We start from the raw sequence: 9,556 nt of genomic DNA, 5'->3' as shown, positions 1-9,556 counted from the left end.
TTTTAATTGCCTGGACCAATAGTTATTAATATCGGATCGGTGCGTCTTTGTGCGGAGTCTAATTTCCATTCAGATGGCATCTGAGTCGTCTACACCTGGGATTGGCGCCTAACGTGATGTGACAAAATATGAAGTAGTTTTTTCTGCATTATTTATTCTACCATTTTATAGAAATTTCCCTCTTCCCTCTTGCTCCTTGGTAACAGCACAGCTTACCACAGTTACTTGCTGGAAGCTGTCTGATAAAGAAATCTAAGTTTTCCTCTCTGAGGCCGAACTGCGACTGTGCGTTGTGAGCTCTACAGAAAATCAATTTGCGCCCCTCGAAAATAACTGTGTCCAATTCCCACGGATATGTTTATTTCAGTCACTCCAAATGAGATTATGGTCCAACAGGGTGACCTTTGAAAATATCCATGGCAAATCCATTTCATGATGTATCACTTAGTCTTTGTGTGGCTCATAAAATAAATCTTATATAGGAGCCTCTTAGCTATAATTTCCAGTGCTACGTGTTTATATACCGTTGTGAAAATCAGACCCTTCACATGATATTTACCCTGTCTGCATTTTATTTGCCGTTTGGCGAGCGGTGTTGTTAGGGTTTGAGGTTCTCATTAAATAAAGTGTATAAATATTTATTAATATTCTTTTGAAACTTAATGGTTCCAACCTTGTGGATTTAAGTTGACTCCCTCTAACTGCTGGAAATGACATTCATTGATAAATTTTATTTAAAAAAAACAAACTAAAACCATTAAAGTGCATTTAAATGTAGAATGCAGCCCTGAAAATAATCATTTCAGCCCACGATTAAACTCTAATAATAACCCCAATCTGTTTTTTTTTTTTCCCCCTGCACGATGGAAGTGCTTAGAAAAGGTGAGAGGTAATAAATGGCAATTTAATTTTTTAGGGCGACAATCTTCACTTTCGAAGCTGCAGTCATTTATGAACTGGCAGACAGAACGAGAGTGTCTGTGCCTCTGGCAATCCAGGAAGTGAAAAACACTCCCACCGTAACAGTTGCAGGGAAGTGATTGCTGCGAAAGTGTCAAAGGCGCAGCGCCAACGCTGCAAACGTTTACCACGACTCTGGAACGGAACGTGGAGATCCTGTGCATATTTTGCACGTAGAGCGAGCGAACGAACGAAACCAAAGCCCTGCGTCTTTAAATTCCAACTTAAGATTGCCTTGTCGTGTTTGAAACGGCATAAAATGTGTTCTCGGGCCAGCATCGCACCTCTGAAGTCACCAGAGGCAAATGTTTTCTGTGTATCTGAATCGCTTTCCAATTACGCATCAGCTTCAGATATACAGAAACCAAACAGATAGCAGAATCCATCAAAGCTGCAGCTTCTGAGGATTACATTCCAAACTGCCCGAGAGAAGCAGAACAGGGCCAGGGATCAATTCCTCCTTCATTGGACACCAATTTAAAGTTACTCAGAGTGATTCAGTTAGCTGCGGGGGCAGGTCCAGGGGTCCTTGTAATGAGATTCATGCTGCTTCTCCCTATCTTAAGCCAACACTGACAGCCTGGATACATCTCTCACACTCCTTCACATGCACTCTAAAATTTGCTGGGTTCAAGACAACCAGTTTTTTTTTGTGTGTGTGTGAAAATGGAGTCTAGTTCTCTTACCTGTGCATAACTGTGAAAGAAAAATGTTAAGGAACACTGTAGAAAAGTGAAGATATACATCTGATTTTAGCAAATTGGAAGTCTGCATTGACGGGATACAAGTTCATATTGGTGGATATAAAATGTATGCTATCACAAGAAACAGTTTCTGATTTTATTTTTTTTTTTTGTCATCTCCATGTGCTTTGTGAAAGGAAAGGAAGATGGCCTGACTGGCCTAGCGAGGCAGATTTTAAGTTCTTTAACTTAGAAACAAAACTTCAAAAACTGCCTTAAAACTATGAGTAAAGTCAACTCAATGCTAACAAGTTCAAAAACAGACGAGACAATTTACAACTACAAGGTAAACTCTGAAAAGCATAAACATTCTGTATAAAAGAAAAAAACTCATAACAGGTTGAGATTAAGAGATAAAATAAGTGCATTTAATGTAGGAAGGCTGTCAGTTGTTACAGTGATGGGAGCAAGATGATGGCTCTGTGGGTCAAGAGAGTAGCTGACATCGACCATTTGTGACTTTATGTTTGTGCAAACAGCCAAAAGCAAAATTTATATGAAACAACATGGTGGCCCAGGAGGGTAAACAAGGAGGAACAGAAGTTCTGCTTAAACTGAAGTTATGCTGGCAAGTTTGTAATAATTTCTGGTTTAGCATCAATTCTGTTTGAGCAATTGCAAGAAGATGTATTACAGCTCTGTTGCTCTTTTCCAACCAGAGGGAGACATAGGGTGGAGATGGTGCTCATGATGTCAGGCTGCAATTAGTCTTTGAGACAGAGGCATTTGCTACAAATGCCAGCATCAATCAACATAACTTTAACAAGGTGACACAGAAGTTGTTTGGCTTGCCAAACGGCAACAAGCTCTGTACACGCTCTAAAATACCTGTTAATACGCCATTATATGCTGTAGATATTAGCATTTACAATATAAGATGTTTTTAAATGCTAAAATCAGAACAAACCTGCTGGATGCATCAGTTTGAGACTTTCATCACACGGACGATTTTCTGTAACTAACCACCTTTTGTCACCAATAAACTAAGCATTTAGGTTAAAGATATAACTCTATTACTTGCAGAGATTAATGTGATTGACAAATGACCCAATCAGATGCAAAACCACTGTGATAGTCTTAATTATTTAATGGTGCACCATTAAATAGTTAATCATATAAGTCAAATGTCTATGAATTATTGTAACATTTAGGCTACTAATACATTTAATTCAGTTTAGTTCAGTTGATTATCAATGGTACAGAATCTTTTTAGTTTCATATAAACAGATTCAAAGTCTGTTTCACTGTAGTTATAAAGGAATGCAGTTTCAATACGTATGCAGCATATAAGTAATTATTTCACAGTTTATTAGTTTACTTATACACTAATTTGTGGCACTGTTGGCTCTCCGTATGTCCACACTTCAAAGAGCAGATAAATGTGCTGAAAATAAAAACTAATTAGTGAAACTAAAGTTTGTTAGTGTGACCCATTTGGTGCAGAGGCACAGTGTGTGCGAGTGTCAGACCTGCATATATATATATAAAATTGAAAAACTTTTTGGTAGTTGCCATGAGGCTGAAATTGCCTGAATGTTCAGTGTGTATGAGTGTGTGAAGCGCGTGTGTCTGATTACTGAGACCCACTGAGAGCACCCCAGTCCACCCAGAGGGGTGGCAGGGGACAGATGGCAGGGAGGGATGAGTGTGGAAGCCGCCAGGCAGCATTAGTCACACCCATTACTCACAGACTCTTGCTGGCAGACAACAAGTGACTGTGGTCCTGACGTCGACGTAGCAAGAAATTCTCATTATCGTCTTGCTCAGGAAAGAACAATGGGGGGGCAATTAGAGACAGGCAAGTGGGCACTAAAGAGGAAGAGGAGGTTGCTGTCACTTACAGTCTTCCTCGACGCCGTCTTCGCCACTTGGAGTGGCATCAAACGGCCTGGATCCCCCAGAGACTTTGTGCCCAAAACAACAACAACAGCAGGAAGAAATGCGAACGAGGTCTTCATCCAAGTGGCGCGGCGGAGACGTCTCCTCTTTTCCTTCCCCGTCATTCCGGCACATGTCGGGACAAACGCCATCAACTCATGTTGATCCCTGTCCGCCAACACATGATCTAGGCCATTTTCCCCTTTTAGAAGCCAGTTAATGAAGTCACAAACAGGCTCGCCCAGTGGGACACCGCCCAGCCTCTTCTGCGAGGATGTAGGGAGGCTTGAGGACTAATTGGCAGCACCCTTGTTTCCAGTGTAATTGCACTTATCTAGCAAGTCACCTTCGAGGGTCATTAAGAGGCTCTGGATTAATTGAGCAGAGCGCTGCAGAGTGGAAGGAAGAGAGGAGCCAAGCGGAGCAGATATTTGGCCCATTACACCAACAGCAAAACTTTCCCCCCCCGATCCACTGCCACCCCTCCCCCCCACACACACCTCCCAGTCTGACACGTCCGCTCACACGGGACACTTTCAATCAGTCTGCCTTAATCGCTCCTCTCCCGCGACCAACAAATGCGCGCCGCAGTTTTCTTTTTATAGAAATCTCAGTGATCATTATTTCACAGCGCTACTCCCACCAGCCCTCTCTAATGGGTCAGATACACCGCTTTAAGAGCGTGATGGAGTAATGACAGTGCTTTTAGCCTGCTCATGTGTAAGGAAGTGTGTGGAAAAACAGGCTGCCGAGAGGCCCGAGTGAAACGCTTCAAGTGGGATGTAAATTATGACTATGAGGCAGCGCGGCGCTGTGTGCTTTCACGGCGTGTCCTGTGCAGAAATTCACACTTCTCATCACATCAAGGGCACACACAGATCCCTGCCAAAATAGAAGCAGGGAAGCCAAAGTGTAATGAAACTCAGTGCTCTGGGAAATAGCTACTGAGCGTGTTTTGGCTTCCTTTATTGATGCGCTTCGAAACGGACTGGATCTTGTTTTTCAAGGTCACTTGTGTGGACAGCGCTCTGGTCTCAGCTTGTCTTGAACAGGTCAGGGAGAAATGCGCTATTTATTTTCAACACCAACATCCATGCTAACACACAACATGGTTTGGGATAATTTGGTGCGATGGTGGGTGATAAGCAGGTGTTACATTCCCTTAAATGTCTCTGTCTTCTTTTAAACCTTCCTGTGAATGTTGAGTTAATTTTCCTCATCTCAAACGTCTCTGGTTGAGATTTCAACAGTTTGAGATCTCATGGTCGAGAGTGCAAATTGCCTACATTTTTTATGACAAAGTCCTTCATTTCCCACTATTCTAAAGACTCCTAGCAAGTTTGATCTGCTAGATGCCCAGTTTGCAGCCAACAAACATGTTAGTGTGGCACAAAGTGGCGGTGTGGTTGATCTGCATCCTTGCAGCTGGTTGCACCAACTCTAAACCTTATAACGTAGGTGCTGCATACCTAACAGTTTGATGTGAGCACCAAACTTTGATGCACGGCGCGGAGTGAAATACGCCCGAGTATGGAGTATGTGGGGGGCCTTAAAGTTGCAGTGACCACTTTCAGGCCTTTCACTTAAAGACTGTGGTGACAAATACGTCTGTCCCATGGCTGCGAACGATAAAAGCATTAGTGAGAGCAGATTAGGAAGGATTTTATATTTGGGAAACAACAAGTTACATAGTAACAGTATGTTTCATGATAAGTAATATCTCATTAGTGGATGCATCACAGTCTTTACTAACCGCATTTTGAACTCTGTTACGGGAAACTGCCACTTAACTATAATCAAATACACAAGATCCTATGTGATGAGCAGAGATGGGATTTAAGGCTCTTTTGAGTAGATAGATTTTGTTTTCCCTTCAAAAGACTGGCACATTTTTACATTTATTTATATTTTGCTGCCTGGGGTAGCTTGTCTTTTTTTAAGGGAATGAAACCACTGGGAAATGCAAAATGTTTCCACATCTAGACTTGGATGAGATTATTTTTCTGAAAACTCTTCCGCTTTGATTTATTGTTTTCATGTCATCAGAAGAGTGAGTACAAATGCTGACGTGTTTTCTTTGACTCAAACTTGTCATGTCATCCTCTTTCCTTGAAATAAATAAATGTTTTCTTTACAACTTTATGAATCTGGTTACTGTGCACCCAAGCTTTGACAAGCACTTGAGAAAAATGTTTCATCTGCAAAATCTGACTGAGTTCTAATCCATGTTTGATTGGAGATATGATTTTGCTGCTGTAGAGCAGCTTGTGGTGATATTTAGATTTCTGACTCGAGATCCACCTAAAAGAAACATCTATGTACATATATTTAACAATATACTTTTAAAGTTAGAATAATACATTATCTTTTATATTTGTGACGTGATTACACAAGTTCAGAAAGAACCTAAAATGCACCACAACGTTTGCAGAACTTTTGAATAAACCTCAGTGTTTATTGCATAGCATGCTGCTCTCTTAATGGCAATTAACCACAAAAGTGCCTGATTCAACAGTCGGCTGCCAAATGTTCTGGTTCACTGGAAATTTGTATTTAAGCACTTCTATAAAAATGATTTTCACATTTTGATATCTTGAAACCAAGAGACCAATCGTTTATCCACACCGGGCCACTGGAGACTTCAAACTGGACGTTCCCAGAAAGTAGCTGACACGGCTCCTAAAGCGTCGCGGAGCATTGCAGAGACTGGAAGAGTCATAAAAAAAGCAAATAAGTGGCAGTAAGTTAAACTGGATGGTGAACGCCACATCAGCTCTAGACACCTTTAAGGGAAATGTGTCACCGAAGAGTCACATGTGAGCATTCAAAACTGCTGACGTCAGCGTTGACCTAGACTAACCGAACCCACTGCCATGCATGGAAGCGATCACCGGTAGAAATCTGTGGAAAGTAGATCATCACTGAACACAATTGATGGCTCTTAGTGCCGTTGGGAACATCAAGAAAACCTTTGTAATCAACTAAATAATCTACACTTCAACAAAAACATTAAGGCTCATATAAATGTAGTTTTACCACCTCAAGTGGAGTATTGGTAGTGAAGAGGAGGCACACTCTGAGAAAATAAGTTTAGCCTTAACCCCTTTGACACAGACCTTACTGAGTTTAGACTTTGTTTCCCCAGTACTGGACAGTGACTGGCTTTCCTTTTGTAACGTTTCAGTATTTCTTTTCATTGCTTCACAGTTGAATCTCATTATTTCAGAAGAAGTGTTGCAGGGCCTTATTAGTCTGCAATAAGGCTTGAAGATAATTGGACGATTGTTACACTGACACAGAAAGGCAGATTATTTTGACAGCGTGAGAAAGCCAGAAGATAATAGAGCAATGGGTATCGCGGATATTGTGCTAAGACGAATAAAACAGGAACGCGTTAGCCTTCTGACTGAACCTTCCTGAAAGCCTTATTCTGATCACAGTCATTTGTTACTTAAAGTGTGACCCGATGCGTTTCTGCCTCGTGTGTCCAGTCAAGATCTTGGTTCTGGTGTTACATCAGTCCACGTTGGGGTTGTGAGTGTCGCTCCTTCACTCCAGCGTTCCTTCCGTCGGGGGGGGGGGAGGAATTTATGTTTTTGCATCCACCTGAATAATGTGTAGTTGTGCCACTGCCGTTCCCTTTGTTTTACAGTGGGGAGCAGTATCTGATGGGGAAACGCGGATTGACGTAACACCGGCACCAAGCCAATTTCAGAGATTTTTGTACGATCGACTCTTCCACTTCCGTTTGCTCAGCAGTTCACCGGGCATCATCGTGAGGTTGCAGCCGCAGATCTTTCAGCCGCGCGTGGCATTTCCCTCAGTGCAACTCTGCGTGAAACCCAACTCAACCTCTGCGCCAACGTTCGCCTTTGTTCATTTGCATGCGTTTAAGCTGTTAGCGTGCAGCTGATGTCGAGCACTTGCCGAACAAACTGGGGGGCTTAACCTTCTCTAATGCTGTCAGATTGATGCATCTACTGGAGTTGTTGCTGTCTCGCGTCTTTGTTGTTTGTTCGTACAGCTGGATTAGGCTGCTGCCTCTGCTGTTTGAGTGGGAGATGGATGCTGATGGGTCTGACCTTTCATTTGCGTGCTTCACCATGCATGGCACACCAGCAGAGAAAAACGCTTGTCAACTGCCGGTGTGTGCGAGCGACGCGTTCGTGTGCCGCTGCTGTAATCTCTTACTAAAACATCCACCGCTTTCTCATTGGAAAAGAGGCAGAAGACAGACGAAAAGGGCACGTTTGTGTTCGGCCCCTTTATGCCGCGGAAGAGAAGCTGCAGGGCACGGCTTTGAACAACTGCATTCTAGGAGCGAGAGAGGGAGAGGAGCGTCGACTGTAGCAAAATGTCAACATGATAAATCCAACCTTTACAAGCAGTCTCTGCTCTAAGCGGGCTCGTGTCCCAGAATTAATAATCAGATGTATCAAATTGTTTGGGAATAATTAATTCACCATCCTTTGTCATAAATCCCCACTGAGGGGTCTATAAATCCAGCTTTTAAAAAAAGTTATGGCTAATATATACGCACCGCAGTGCCTTCTGACATGCCTTACGGGGTGGGTAGGTGCTTTTTATTGGCAGATAGGATGGCTCTTGTTAAACAGGCCTCGTTGGGTGTCGGGCTCATGCGGAAGAGAGATCAATCTCCCCCCAACTTGTGTCGAGTCTTTGATAGATGCAGTGGGGAGATGGGGAAGGGCCGCCATTGTTTCAGATGGTTTTACCTCTGAGACCAAGTCCGCCAGCAACTGCGCCTGCAGTTTCTGAGTGTAATGCAGCGAGACCGGTCACTTTTTACTCTCTGCCAATGCAGAGGCACAAAGGGAGTCAGGGAACATATTTTCTAAAACACATAGGCCCCCAAAATGATGCATTACATTTCTCTGTGCAGGTTAAAAGCAACCCACCCTCCACAATAAATCATTGCCATTTTTCTTTCTCAGGAACCCACGATGCACTCTCTGGCCACATTATTAGGTACACTTTGAAAAAGTACCTTGGCCACCTTTTTGCCTTTAGAGGTGCCTTTCTTTCTCCATGGCATAAAAGTCAGCAAGATGTCAGCAACGCTCCTGTGAGAGTTTAGTCCATATTAACTTGATATTACTGGGGAGTCTTTGCAGTTTTGTTGGGCGCAGATCTATGGCGCTCCCCGCTGGATTGACATCTGGTGAGCGCGGAGGCCGCTGCAGTACGGTAAACTCATGGCCGTCTCCCAGAAACAACTTGGAGATTATGTGAGCCCTCTGACATGGCTCATTTTTCTGCAGGAAGCACCTGTCTAAGGATGCACACACTGTGGCCATAAAGGGTCGGACACAGTCAGCAGTAACACTCAGGCAGCCTGTGGCACTTACAACGTGTACGACATGCTCAATCAGCATTAAAGGGCACCAGGTGGGCTAAAAGCTAAACCTTACACTCCTGCTACCAACCTGAGCCTCTGATGAGATGAAACATGTATTTATGCTTTTTTTAAATGTCAACTTGTAATGTTTTTTAAGGATCAGAAAGTTTCTTTTCAATTTGTTATTCCCTAATTTTAATAATTTTCTAAGCCGTCTCCTCACTTTCCTGTTCCCAGTATAGTCTTTTTTTTTGCTGCAGCCCATCTGCTTCCAGATTTGGCGTGTTGTGCTTTCTGCAAAGTTTTTCTGCAGACTTTGATGCTTGTTTGAGCTGCTGTTGCATTTCTGTTGTATCTAATCATTATGCCCATTCTGGCTATAATATCAATGATTTTGTCCACACAGCTACCACTCAGTGAATATTTTTTCTTCTCTGGAAAATTTTCTGTTAACTTAAAAACAGTTGTGTGTCTTCCAATAACTTATATGACCACATGTGTAAAAATCCTCGACCAAAGGCTTCTGCAAACATTTATGAAAAAACGGGTGGTGCTCAGGAGCTTCGTCAGCTTGAGATTGAAGTTCACTAAAACCAATAAATTTGTGCTTTGTGGG

Source organism: Poecilia formosa, unplaced genomic scaffold, assembly GCF_000485575.1.
Source record: "Poecilia formosa unplaced genomic scaffold, Poecilia_formosa-5.1.2 Scaffold147, whole genome shotgun sequence".
NCBI lineage: Eukaryota > Metazoa > Chordata > Actinopteri > Cyprinodontiformes > Poeciliidae > Poecilia > Poecilia formosa.
The sequence above is the reverse complement of the archived record's forward strand: the minus strand, read 5'-3'. Positions refer to the sequence as shown.